Below are 13,634 nucleotides of genomic sequence, written 5' to 3'. Positions count from 1 at the left end.
CCACTTTTGGCTAATGCAATTAATGCAGATATCTCTGTGAGTAACCCGAGAGCTACAGCACTGAATTCTGATTGATGCAGTGGGAAATAGTGGCATGAGTGCTTTTAATGTTACGAGGTCCCAGCCTATGACAGAAAGAACCTTGAATATGTAAGTCATTATTTTAAACTTGCATTACACACAGTATAAGATAAGCTGCCACACAGTGCACAAAAAAGATTTAGATTTAAGGTTTAAAAAATGTGCCTCCAAAATATATATCTGAGTAACGTGCAGATTTTACCTAGTTCAGGCATATTTTGTAACTGTCAACTAAAAGCCACACTCCAAAGCTCATCAAGCCAGTTTTTAATACCTCCCAAAAAGAATACACTTTGAGTGACTCCATCAATTAAAGCCAAGAAGCCTTTATATTTGCAGATTAACCAAATGTGCACATTTGCATTTCCTTTAGGCAGCAGACACTGTGGCAAGAAGGCCTGTTTCTTGTTCAGTTGTCTCTCCCTGGCTTCACGACATAAGAGACTCTCTCCCCTCCACCTCTTCTCAAATGTAGGAATTAAATGTTACCTTTTCAAATAAATTAGTGGAACTGTGTTTGTAAAATTAAGAGTTTGGGCACTCCTGATCCTTAAATCCCACCCACTTCGACCTCTAATGCCCCAAACATAATAAACAATCAGGGGCATATGTATGGGCCTCTTTGCTTCACTCTTGCACCACACAATGTGGTGTAAGAGTGATTCAAATGGAAAATGAGATTTATGAAGCAACACAAGGCCACCTAGCATGGCCTAGCATGGCTTCATAAATCTCGATTAATGCAGACCAATGCAATTTGCTGCGTTATCTTTAGGGGTGGGCTGAATTTGCGGAGTTGCCTTCCGCAAAAATTCCGCGAAACGGCAAGAAATCTCTGCGAACACGCGGAATTTCGCGTGCTCGCGGAGATTTTGCTGCTATGCAGGGGCACTGCAGGGTCACTCTCAGGGAGTCTGGGGCAGACGAGCATCGTGCCAGAATGAATCCTGCCCTAATATTTACCAAGAAGATGCCACCGTTTTGTGCCATACCTCTAGTCAACTGGAGTACTTTCTACTAGTGCTACCTCGTTATGTAGATGTATAGTGCTTGCCTTTTTCCTACACTACAGCTGCGTAAATGGACAGAAGAGTTGTCTCCAGTGACCATATGTGTCTGTAACTTTGTCACAGCGCCGAAAGTCGCCGCAGTCCCTTGAGTGAGTTGTCCATCATAGTGGGGAAATGGTGGAAATGAATTAATGAATTAATGAATTAATGTAGTCTTGTAAAGCGCAGACTTAGCCAAAGGGCATCAAGGCGCTAGTGCGGGGCAACTGGACACAGGAGAAATAGAGCTTAAGAAAAGGAATCAGGGAAAAAGGCAGGTTTTTAAGGCCTTACGAAATACCAAAGGAGAGGCCTGGCCGGAGATCTCTAGAGGGAGAGAGTTAAACAGTTTGGGCGTGGCCGTGGAAAAGGCTCTACCACCCCATTTGGCCTTCTGGAACCTAGGGACAACAAGAAGGTTTTTATGAACAGATCGAAGGGGTCTACTAGGGGCATAATGCTGCACAAGCGACTTAATGTTTTCAGAGCCAGCATCATAAAAGGCTTCGTGGGTCAGACACAGGATTTTGAAAGTGATCCTGCAGTCCATCGGAAGCCAGTGCAGGCTCCTGAGTGCGGCCTTGGCTGAACTGTGTCTCTGGAGATTCAGTACCAGCCTAGCTTTGCCGCGTTTTATGCCATCTGGAGCCGGTGGATAACGCTCTTGTTAATGCCCAAGTAAAGGGCATTGCAATAGTCCAGTCTTGAAGACACTAATGCCATAGAGGCCTGCTTACGTGTATCGGGGGATAGATAGTGGGAGATCTTCCTGAGGGTCCTAATAATACCGAAACAGGTGGAGACAGTCCTGTTTACCTGAAGATCTAAAGAAAGGGCAGTGTCCACTATCACACCCAAGTTTTTCCCATGGGAGGCCGGGCAGGCGCACTCCCCGAGCACAGACGGCCACCACTCACTGGACCAGATTTCCTGATCTTTCCCAAAGAGTAGGACCTCGGTCTTCTCTCCATTCAGCTTCAGTAAATTCTTCACCATCCATTGGGAAACAGCCTCCAGACAGTTCCTGAAGTTGAGGGCACAGTCTTTTACCGTATGTGTAATGGAGACCATTATTTGGGTGTCGTTCGCATATGACAACACCTCCAGCCCAAATGATCTCACCACCCTAGCAAGGGGGGACCACATAAATGTTAAAAAGTGTGGGGCTTAAAGAGGAGCCCTGAGGGACCCCACAATGCAAGGGTTTAGGGGTAGAGAGGAACTGGCCCATCTTCACCCTCTATTCCCTTTCGCAGAGAAAGGAGGCAAGGAGACTCAGAGCCGGACCCTCGACACCTATCTCTCCCAGTCTGGAAAGCAGAATATGGGGAGACAGCGTGGCGAAGGTTGCGGTGAGATTCAGCAGAATCAAGAAAGTGGTATGGCCAAGGTCAACCTCGGTGGGGATGTTATTAAGGACTGCCGTAAGGGCAGTCTCCATACTATGATATCTCCTGAAGTTGTGTTGAGATCTGTCAAGAAGGCGGTTGTCCTGTAAATAGGTGCTGAGGTGGAGATTTAAATAAGCCTCCAGCATCTTAGCAGGGGTAGGCAATAAGGAAATGGGCCAACATTTTTTCAAATTACCCGGGTCCAGAGAGGGTTTCTTTAACAGAGGCTTCACAGTCGCTGTCTTCCACATGGAGGGATAAACTCCCTCAGATATGGCGCGGTTCATGACCTCCATAAGATGGGGAATGACAGCTTCCCGGCAAGCTTTAAGTACCTTAAGGGGACAGGGGTCCAAGGGAGAGCCTGAGCTGACACTGTCAAGAAGCCTGTCCGCCATCTCTGCTGACAGCCAGGGAAAGTTGAGAAGTCTCGGGGTAGGCCCCCTAAGCAGACTCTCTCCTGTAGGGGTGGGGGTTGGGATGCCCGAGCTGATAAAGGAGCTTGCTGTTTCAAGTGAAACGAAACTCTCCAAGATTTTAGTATGGAAGAAGCCGGAGATTTTATCACAAAGTTCTTGGGATCCTTCTGTGGAGTCTGCTGCCTGTGGAGAGGTTAGAGAATCAATGATCTTAAAAAGATACCTAGCGGAATTTAACGAGCTGTAACCCCAGAAAAGTATGATCTTTTATCTACCAGGATAGCAGACTTATATACTTTCAGACAGTGCTTATGACGTTCTTTCTCCAGGGTCTCAAAGTGGGCACGCCACTGCCTCTTCTGTTTACGACACGCTTGTCTCAGCGTTCTGAGTCTGTCTGAAAACCAGGGAGCAGACAGACTTTTCCTAGCTGAGTAATGCCTCCTAACAGGGGCAAGGGCATCCATTGCTAGTGTAAGAGAGTGAGAAAGCTCCAAGGCCGCTGAATTGGCATCAGACTGATTGGAGAGCTTCAACTTGTTCAGGAAAGGCGAGAGAGTGTCATTGTTTATAAGGTTGAAATTCCTTCTTTCCTTATGCTTACTACCACCAGGAATAGGAAGTAATGCTGCCTGATAATACAGAAGACGTTGCATGCCACTAGTGTGTGTGGGGCGGGGCCGAACGGGCAGGGATTCTATGCGAGTTCACATGCCTCTTGATTAAAATGGGTCAGAGATCGATCAGAGCAGCAGATGAGGGGAAAGCAGCCTCCTTGTCACAGGAACTACACGGGGATTGCGCTAGAGAAACTCATGGATGCAAAGACCTCCATCAAGGACTACAGCTAATTGTAGACTGTAGATATGGGGAGAAAGTACACTTGCCTAGCCTCAACAGTGCTCACTAATTTTTGGGGCTGATTAATGCGTTACTGAATTTGAGGTTCAACTCGGGCACCTGCTTTATTTTTTCATATCTATAAGTGCTTCCGTTCCTATGCGAGTTCACATGCCTCTTGATTATAAAGGGTCGGAGACCGATCAGAGCAGCACATGAAGGGAAAGCAGCTTCCTGGTCACAGGAACTACACGGGGATTGTGCTAAAGAATCTCATGGATGCAAAGACCTCCATCAAGGACTACAGCTAATTGTAGATGGTAGATATGGGGAGAAAGCACACCTGCCTAGCCTCAACAGTGCTCACAAATTTTTTGGGCTGATGAATGCGTTACTGAATTTGAGCTTCAACTCGGGCAACTGCTTTATTTATATCTGTAAGTGCTTCCGTTCCTATGCGAGTTCACATGACTCTTGACTATAAAGGGTCAGACACCGATCAGAGCAGCAGATGAGGAGAAAGCAGCCACCTGGTCACACTTCCTGGTGAGGTTTAATATTACCTCATGCCCCCGAATTCCGTTCTGCCGCCGATTGCGGAAGTTTCGACATTTCCGCGTTCTGCGCTGAACATGGAAATGCCAAAATTTCGCAAGTTCCGTGAGGGGAACGGAATTTGCCGCCCACCCTTAGTTATTTTCCTCTGCACCAGGGAGGCATTTTCATGTGTGTTGTGTGGGGCTCCCACACAACACCCATGGATTTTGATGCATTCCCAGATTTACCAGAACAGGTAAACCTAGGAATGTGCCAAAAAGATGCGCCTCCCCAGGAGAGGCGTAACGAGGAACAATATCTTTATTTCTCCTCTTTTTTCCACTCTCTATGTATGCTGCACACAAAGAAAAGGGAAAGCGCCTCACAGGATTGCTTTTTTGCAGGAAGGTGCCCCTTACTGCACTAAAACAATTCTGCACGCAACACATGCACCCTTGTGCAAGGGTGCCTGGCTTGGCGCTAGCACGCCAGCGCGGGGAAAAGGATAGGAATGTGCTTTATTGCCTTAAATACAGTGCATTCCTTCCCTTTCATAGTGACGCAGCCATCGCAACAAGGTGACGTGTTTTTTTGCGCTGCACCACTTTTTAATACATATGGCCATCAATGTGCAGGGTGAAACATCCATTTTGAACAACATGGCATCACGCTTTAGCTGGAGCCTAGTTAGCATAAGGCAGGAAAGGCCACTTTATTTAACAGGTCGTATCAAAATCTCTTCAAATGCAATAATATCGGATAAGTGTACACCTGTAAATTTGAGTATAGATCCATATTCTTGATCTTGTTAATATGCACAATTTTATATAAGCACAAACAAAAACCCACACTGTTTCAGACTGCAAGTCTACCAGTAGCCAGTTTGTCTCCACTTGAGCTCATATTAAATCTATCAAATCCGCTTTGTTTGAGATTAATAACAGGTTTATTATCTTAAATGCGCTAAATAAATAGTATTTTGATTATCTTACATTATTCATATCACATGATGAGGGCAAACATTTGTTCTTGTCATAAATAATTATGAACCTTACACAGAATTTCAAACAGCAACAAAATTGCGTTTTTTGATATTTATGCGGGTACACAAGACAATGCGAACACATGACCCATCTCTCCATCACTGCCACTTTTTAGATCACACGACCTCTTTAAGCATACACAGATGTGTCTGTTACAGGTAAAATGAATTTTAATAATTGAAATGTCCTGGAATACATATTAATACATTACACGAATTGGCACCGTGAATAATTATCATTTATGCCCACAGCAAGAAACATCCTATAGTGGAAAGGAGCTTTAGCACACAGAACAGTCAGTGGCGTAACAAAGGCACCCGCAGCCCCTGCAGTGCCAGGCCGCTGAGCTTCAGGGGGCCCCTCAGCACAGTACCCTGGCATGAGAGCTCCTGAGGTTGTCCAGAGGGAGCCCCCTCCATGTACTGTACTGGGGGGCCCCCTCGCGTTTCGTTAGGCCACTGAGAACAGTTAGATGTTAGCTCACAAACTTGAATCACCAATTGTCCTACTTTACATGCACATCTACGAATTTTCTAAGCCTGGCAGCCCTTCATGGATGTCAATCGAGGGTGGCATTCGAAAGCCTTCAACTCACCAGCCTCCCTGGTACTCCCAGCACTGGCCTGGCTAAACAGGAAAGGATCCCCACAACCCTGTAGAAGGAAATGGGAGAGTGCTGTGGGGCTTAGGGTAGAGCATGGTACAGCATTGTGATGTAAATAATGTGCAAAGTCTGCTTGGTGTCACTTCCAGCGCAACTAGTATATTTGTTCATCTTAGTCCATGCAGTTTTTTGTAGTGCTTATTTTGTGCAAAATAAGTACAGATACCCGAAGTTTTTCTAGGGAGCCCAGGCTGGTGCTGCTGAATAATGGCGTTGCTGAATACCACACCCTAGTTTTGAGTTCACCTCATGCCTCTTTCTTCCACCCCCCTACATTTCCTCTTTTTCACACTCTAGCAGGTCCTTTTTCATCCCCGACTTCTTCACTTCACAATGTTTTCCTATCTTTCTTTTGCACCTTCTTTATACAATTCTGCCTTTCTCCCTCTTGATTTGTGTCAAAATCTGATGGCGATAAATTAGTCCTGGTCCAGAAACATGATGCCAACTACTTGCAGCCACCAGCACAAATTAAGACCTGGCCTTCTATTATATTTACAAATGCAAGGGATTCCCACCAGTACTCTGTTGTTCCTGCTGCTCAGCCAGTGTGTGTGTGGTGTGGAATGTTGGTGTGGATGATGCTGTGGAATGTTGGATGAGTGAGACTGTCAGTTGGAGAATGGGCTGAGAAGCAGGAAGGCTGCTCCTGGTGAGGCTCTCTTTACCTTTTATCCTAAACCTACTATCTGAATAAATACCATCTTAAGTAACCATGCAACTGGATCTTCGTTTCATTACAACATACTCCAACCAGAAACAATTATGTGAGTATGAAATGTGGCTAGCTCCTGAAAATGAAACTGTCCTGTAACTCTCTATAAGGGATGGAATGATATTGTGCAGAGAGAAGGGTGGCATCAATAAATAAGGAGAAACTGCTGCTACCCCACCAAATGTTACAGGGATGTGGAGTATTATGTCTAGATCTCTGGGCTCGCTAAGTAGTGTTTTGTGCAGTTCTGCACATTAGATCCTCCGACGGATCATGGTAAAATTGAACCAATCCTGACTATTGGAAAGATTCTGGTCCAGTGCAACAGTCCACATCAGGAGAAGATGTTAACAGCTCTTGAGGGTTTCCAGAAGAATAAAAAGTGTAATTAGAAAAATTCATATGGATTTTCAAAAGAATTGCCATGTAATACATGATTTCAAAATCACTTAAGAATTGTTGAAAGCAACAGTATTGCCTAAACATATTGTAATGTTAAAAGGATAGCCCATCCCTCCTTTACAATGCTGACATGTAAAGAGGGGCAGGGAGAGCAGAACAAGACAATGAGGTCACCCTTACCGAAGTCGAATACTAAATTTTGTGGTTAACCTGTCTTTTTATAGCATTCAAAGACTATTTTATGCCAATTTTAGTATTCAATAGTGTTCGTTTTGGGAAGGCTAGAGCATGAAGACTACTGATATGTGAGTGGTACTTCTTGAATACTAACAGAATACTAAGCACATACTTATTTGTAATCGCATAGTCTTCATTTACAATGCAGAACATTTAGTGAATACAAACAATTTGAATACTACTGGACTTTACCCAGACTACTATGAACATTCTATTCAAGCTGCATGCTGAATGGTAGATCGGTGCCTTATTTATTATACTAATTTTATGCCTTATTTATTATACTATTGTGGTGTTTGTGTAGTGTAGGGTAGTATTTTAGTGTTTAGGGTAGTGCTGGGGGATCGTGCAGAGTAGTGATTGAGTGTAGGGACCGGACTGGGGGTTCAGGGAGGGTTGTGCTGGGGTTAGCTTTTTAGGGTTTAGTGTTGTGGTGTTTGTGTAGTGTAAAGTAGTGTTTTAGGTTTTAGGGTAGTGCTGGGGGGTTGTGCAGGGTAGTGTTTAAGTGTGGGGACTGGACTGGGGATCAGAGGAGGACCGTGCTGGGGGTAGTGTTTTAGGGTTTAGGGTAGTGCTGTGGTGTTTGTGTAGTGTAGGGTAGTGTTTTAGGGTAGGGTAGTGCTGGGGGGTCATGTAGGGTAGTGTTTGAGTGTGGGGACCGGATTGGGGGTCGGGGGGGTAGTGCTGGGGGTAGTGTTTTAGGGTTTAGGGTAGTGTTTTGGTGTTTGTGTAGTGTAGGGTAGTGTTTTAGGGTTTAGGGTAGTGCTGGGGGTCGTGCAGGGTAGTGTTTGAGTTTAGGGACCGGACTGGGGGTCGGGGAGGGTTGTGCTGGGGGTCGTGTTTTAGGGTTTAGGGTAGTGTTGTGGTGTTTGTGTAGTGTAGGGTAGTTTTTTAGGGTAGAGTTGTGCTGGGGGGTCGTGTAGGGTAGTGTTTGAGTGTGGGGACCTGACTGATTTAGAGGCACAAAATAAGACGTCATTTTTCACTGCCCATCATTGTCAGGAAAACCTTGGTGGTAAGGGGCAGAGAGGATTCCCATGGCAAGAGGAGCATTGACTTTTTAATTTTCAAAAAGAATATCCTGTTTCTGGATTTTCCTTTTGAAATTATAAAAAGAAAACTGTTTAAACTGTTTTGGTGGAGGGCTCCGGCATATTGACATAATCTTGATCATCCTCTGCCAACCTACTGTTTAGTTAACTTTTGCCTTTGAATAGAACACACATTGTCAATGCTTGTAAAGGCATCCAATTTATCCTTACTGTTTCAAATCCAAACTCACTCTGGCACGGAAAAAAAGACAAACAATTTGCAGTTGGATTTCTGCATTCAGGCACAAGAAGGTGCACTTCTGGACCGTTGAGCAGAACCTAGCAATCCATGATGTTGAACTCACCTTATTACCCAAGGACAGCATATGTACTGAAGGTTTATGATCAGGAAGGACCTTGCTACCCCCATAGGAAGTGCTTAAAGTGGCTGTGGACCACATGTATGCCAGCAACTCTTCTTCAATTATTGCATAACGTCTTTCTGTTTCTTTCAAGGATTTAGAAGCATAACCTATAACTCTCTCCTAGCTCTCTGCCCCTAATCCATATACACTTGCATCCATAGTGGTAACAAGCTGTTTGCCAGTGGAGAAGGGCTGTAGGGTTGGGGTAATTTGTCTTTTTATTCTTCCAAATGTTTCCTGTTGTTCATGCTGCCACAATAATGTTTCACCCTTACGAAGGAGTTTCCTTAATGGTTCCATGTAGTAGCAATGTTCTTGACACATTTCCCATAATATTCCTAAAGTTCAGAATATTACATAACTTCCTCTCTATTGTCAGGTGCCAGGGCATTGTAGCACTCAACAGAGATTCCTCTGAAACAACTACTTTTGAAGAGATGATATGTCCCAGATATTTAGTATTTTCGGTATGGATCTTGAACATTTCCATTTCTATGCACATAAAACTAGGCCATTTGGAACAGACTTCCTACCAAAAATTATAATGCTTTCGTTTGCCTTGTGAGAAAACTAAAACCTTATCTTTGAAGTATCTTACTCTGCCATAAAACAAATCCTTGAAAAAATGGTACATAGCTCGTTGGAAGACAGATGCCATCGGCATACACCCAAATGGCATTGTGTTTTATTGTTAAAAACCCAACAGGGTTATGAAAGCTGTTAATGAATTAGAATCCTCTGTTTGTTTGATATGGTAACATGCATTATTGAGGTCTAATATTGAAAACATAGTGGCCCCATCCAACATCTACACAGAGGCACAGTTTTCCATTGTTATTATTTGGCTAAACCAATAGGAGAAGTCCATCAGATTCAATCTCCCCGATCTTCACTTCGCCAATCTTCAAGTTGGTTTAGTAATTACCTGCACAAACACATTGGTATGAGCACTCCCCCGCCCCTTCTGTTTTATTGGAGTGGTCTCTTCCATTGTTCTATTTGATGAGTAAACCCTTGCAGCTTACCCAAATCTTCCACTGAAAAGTTCAGGAAATTAGTTTAAAGATTTGCCTACTCAAGTTAGGTTTCTGTAATAGCCAGAACTGGATAGGTTGCTCAAGGGTTATATTTAGTAGTCTTTAGTCTCACCAATCCAGCACAAGAACTCACTTTCATTCCTCACTAATCTTGTTCCACCTTGATCCACTGTGTCCTGCCTTTGTTGGGAAATAACCAATAAATAACCTATAAGTTTGATTTTGCATTTACTCTCACAAAAATCTTTAGGAAAATGGACAAATCGACCACAGATGTTGTACCTGCTGCTTAATGCTGGATATTTCTTAAATGTTGGCAAATGGGAATTATCCCTCTTCTGTAGCATGAGGTCCTTATTTTATAGCTGGTAGAATCACTTTATTCACAAAGCCTTTACCCTCCTATTTATCATTGTTCACTTCTTTTACATAGGGCACATATTCCTCAATCACTTTAGCAGTGTTAATTATGGGTTTGCAACATTTGAGGTAGTGTAATTACATGAAATTTCCCAAAAGTTACACAAAATTACATTCAATTATATGAAATGCGTCTAGTGAATAAAAATAAAAGAATAGTGTGCGACATCAAGCCATATATGCCTGGCCATTTTAACAGTGAGCCTCCAGCTCGATCTTGCCTGCCTCGTGTTCCCTAAGTTCCCTCACTAATCTTACTCTGTCCATCCCATCTGTGTTGATCCTTCCCATTTTCTGTACTTTCCTTGTACATTTTGTCTATTTTTCATGCCCCTGAACCTTTTTGTTGTTTTTGCCCCAGCCTGCTTAGTTAATTTTCTGTGACACCACACAGTTATGCCAGAGGCAGGCAGTGAACCTCAAGACACCCACTCCCCGTGCCACTCCTGACATCAGCACAAGGAAGTAACCTGCACAACATTTCTTTGGAGGAGGAAATGGCAGCACTTGTGTTTTTGGTGCAGCGCCGCCTCTCACTTGGGTTGGCTGGCAGCAGGCTAGGCAATGAGTGTCTACAGAAAGGAAGGAGCACTGGGAGCAAGTGTGATGCAGGATTCACTGTCTCACCGATATATATATATATATATATATCTATATATATATATATATATATATATATATATATATATATATATATATATATATATATATACATATATATATTCACTGAAAAAACCATAGGTTATAGACCATATATAGTTAGGAATTAGCATTTAGAAAACCTTATTTTACTCACACAAAACCATTGAAATTCCATATATAGTTAGTTGCACTAACTATATATCGCGCACCCGCAATCCACTGCTGATGATGTCACATATTACATCATTCATGACATGGTCAGTGACATCACTGATGACATCACTGATGACATCTCAAATGACATCACTGATGACATCTCAAATGACATCACTGATGACATCACTGATGACATCTCAAATGACATCACTGATGACATCATGACACACCAATACCAGTTACTACATACGCACTCACTGATTCCTACGTCTACACACACATTCACTCATTCACCCATACAATCACTCATACATACAGTCACTCATTATTACAACACTATCATATGCACTCATACACCTATGCAGACAGTCACACACTGCCACTCATCCATGGAATTACTCACACACCAAGTCAGTCCTGTAAAGAATCAATCACACTTCCATTTCTTCATCTATACAGTTAAACACAGAACACCATACTTCAGTGACATCACTGATGACATCACTAATGACATCTGAAATGACATCACTGATGACATCTCAAATGACATCACTGATGACATCATGACACACCAATACCAGTTACTACATACGCACTCACTGATTCGTACGTCTACACATACATTCACTCATTCACCCATACAATTACTCATACATACAGTCAGTTATTATTAGAACACTATCATATGCACTCATACACCTAGTCAGTCCTGTGAAGAATCAATCACACTTCAATTTCCTCATCTATAGTTAAACACAGAACACCATACTTTTCACACATATACTAACACATACTTACTCTCTTATACAATCACTGATACAAGTACACATTGATATGCACAGAGTCACACACCTCCCAGCCAGCCACACACACACCCAGTCTTCCATACATCCACTCATTCTTCAATATGTAAAACGTATTTAAACTTTACAAAAACACACAGACACTAGATGATGTCATCAGTGATGTCATTTGAGATGTCATCAGTGATGTCATCAGTGATGTCACTGACCATGTCATGAATGATGTAATATGTGACATCATCAGCAGTGGATTGCGGGTGCGCGATATATAGTTAGTGCAACTAACTATATATGGAATTTCAATGGTTTTGGGTGAGTAAAATAAGGTTTTCTAAATGCTAATTCCTAACTATATATGGTCTATAACCTATGGTTTTTTCAGTGAATTTTCAAGGTTTTGTAAATGCTAATTCCTAACTATATATGGTCTATAACCTATGGTTTTTTCTGTGAATTTCATTGGTTTTTTAACAGCTAATATCTGTAGCTGTAAAATGTATTCTTCTTTAAATCCAAAAATATATTTTATATGTTTATGAATAATTTTTTTTTTAAATATTTTTTTTTCTTCGTTCCCGCTTCGCGAATCGGGAAGCTTCCCGTTAGCTGACCTTGATGCCGCGAAATAGACCGCGAGCCGGTAAACGTTTCTTTACCGCAAGTGCCGCGTTAGAAAACAACATCGTGATGCCTCCCGTCCGCATGACGTTTCACGTTCTCGCGTGATACGTCATATGACGTGCTACGTTAGCGAACTGGTACGCGAAGCGAGTCGCAAAGCGCAGGTTTCTGGAAGCAAACCGGGAGGCCCTGCAAAGCGCTTAACGTAAACACAGCAAGTCATGTGACTTGGTAATAACACTTTTCATTGGTTCATTTCACTTTTGGTTTCCTAATGATGTAAGACTAGGTCATATAATCTAAAATGAACACTTTTGATTGGTTGAGAACTCTTGTTTTTCCCAAATGATGAAAATCCCTCCTTCTTTCCTCACTCTGACTTTCATCATTGTGAGAGAAAGACCCTTTGTGATCACTGAGCAATGGCTTCTTTAGTAGCTTCAGCTGGTGCTTCCCCACCACCTCCACCACATCCAAGGAAGAGTGGACCACCTGCTCAAGTTATAATTCAACAAGAAGAGGAAGAAGAGGAACAGGACGACGAGCACGAAGAGAGGCAGTTTTTGCCTGAGCAGCCCAGGACGTCTCACCGGAAAGAAAACTTCATTTGGCAATTTTTTAAAATTCCCAAAGGTCAGAAAAAAGTAAATGCAAGATACGTAACTTGCCTTATATGTCAAGATAGACTGTCCAGAGGGACCGACAAAAAATACAGCTTCGGAAACTACACAATGCATCGCCATATGACTAGGTGGCATCCTAACAACTACAGTGCTGCACAGTTTCGGAACGACCTAGATAATCTCCCTATTATGGCCAGAAGATCTGTTGTACCGGAAGTAACGGGACCAGAGGGCAGGGAGATGGTGCCAAATATACAAATGAGATTTGGTGAAGTAAAACACATCTGCGTATTTTGCGATGGATTCATTTGCTACGGAGAAAGAAGCATCACTCTGATCAACAGAGCTATTGACTATCATATGCAAGTTTGTACGAAACGCCCAAAATAATAAATACTTCTTTTTTTGTTTTGTTGCTCCTGTTGAGCCCTTTACAATGAATCGTTTTCATTGCCCCCTCCAAGAAAAACCAAAAAAAATATAAAACTGTTCAGAAAA

Source organism: Lissotriton helveticus, chromosome 7, assembly GCF_964261635.1.
Source record: "Lissotriton helveticus chromosome 7, aLisHel1.1, whole genome shotgun sequence".
Classification (NCBI taxonomy): Eukaryota; Metazoa; Chordata; class Amphibia; order Caudata; family Salamandridae; genus Lissotriton; species Lissotriton helveticus.
This window is presented reverse-complemented; position numbering follows the sequence as displayed.